Below are 1,284 nucleotides of genomic sequence, written 5' to 3' on the forward strand. Positions count from 1 at the left end.
TCCCTAAGGGTAAATACTTCTTAGTCAATTAAAAATGAAAGCAAATTGATTTCTTTTTGATAGAGAATTTTTTTTGTTTTAATTTGATGACAGTCCTTGGGTAATTCGAGAAACTCTGGAAAACTGCAAAGCCAAGCTGATGGGCCACTTATTGAAGGATAAGTGCACAGTTTTCAAAGTTATATGAACAGAGACAGGTCAGGTTTTTAAATTTTTAATATCTAACATTATCTGTGGACACAAAAATTCTTTTGGAAGAACTTTTCCTTTTTTCCTAAGCTACTCAGACATAAACAACAGAGCTCAGTGCTGACTCTGCCCTCCTACCAGTCTCTCCTAGGTCCTGTCTCAGAGCATCGAGTAATAGCTGTTTAGAAGACACTGTTCTAGAAGAACAGGCCTCATTTTTGACACACACAGTCTCCAGTGAGAAGCCCATGGGATGGGAGGAGGGGTGTCACATCCCCAAGGGCCTATTAGATGCTTTAAACACAATTTGGCTGGTGATTTTTAGCCTGCCAGCTCAGAAATATACTGGCCACATAGCATCAAGAAAGCAAGCTAATTCTGAGAGAGTTGGTGACAAAATTGACAAGAAAGTAAAGGAAGAAACAACCAAGAATTATAAGTAGCCTGGCACCTGGATTCAGGGAGGGCAAGAATCAAGGGGTAAGTGCCACACTGGGGGTGGTGGGAGGATCCCAAACAGGAAGGTGCGGTGTTGTTCCTCATTTCCCACAGGTTTCCAGAGAAAGAAGCTGCTTCCTAGTTCCCTCTGAACTTCCTTTGAATTATTATCACACACACAACCTCCTCCACCGTCCACCCACCTCTACTCCCCACAAAACCTTTTTTTTAAAGCTCTTCCTTTCAAGGCTTCCCCATTAATTAGATTTCTTTGTACTTCCTGATGGTTTTGTTTAAATCAACCTACCTATTGAGAAAGACTTTGCAACTGCAACAAAGTATTTAATGACCAGTTGTTAAGGCTGGGTCAGCAGAATTTTTATTTTCCCTTTCTTGCCTTTTCAACATTATTTGCAATAAAAGAAAGGGTCTGGAGCCATGTTTTAAATGACTTATTTGATAAATTATGTTTGTACTGTTAATGATGAAGGTTTTTTAAAAGCTGTTTGTATAATTCTGTAGCAGATATGAAATATTTTTATATAAACACCATGTACAGCATGCATCGTTGATCAATGGCCTGCACTTGTTTTTCAATAAAATTGTTGAACTTTATATTGAATCTTCTCCTTGAAAATTGGTTTCTTTGCTGGCATC

The sequence above is a fragment of the Tupaia chinensis genome, unplaced genomic scaffold, assembly GCF_000334495.1.
Source record: "Tupaia chinensis unplaced genomic scaffold, TupChi_1.0 Scaffold144276_1, whole genome shotgun sequence".
In the NCBI taxonomy this organism is placed as follows: Eukaryota; Metazoa; Chordata; class Mammalia; order Scandentia; family Tupaiidae; genus Tupaia; species Tupaia belangeri.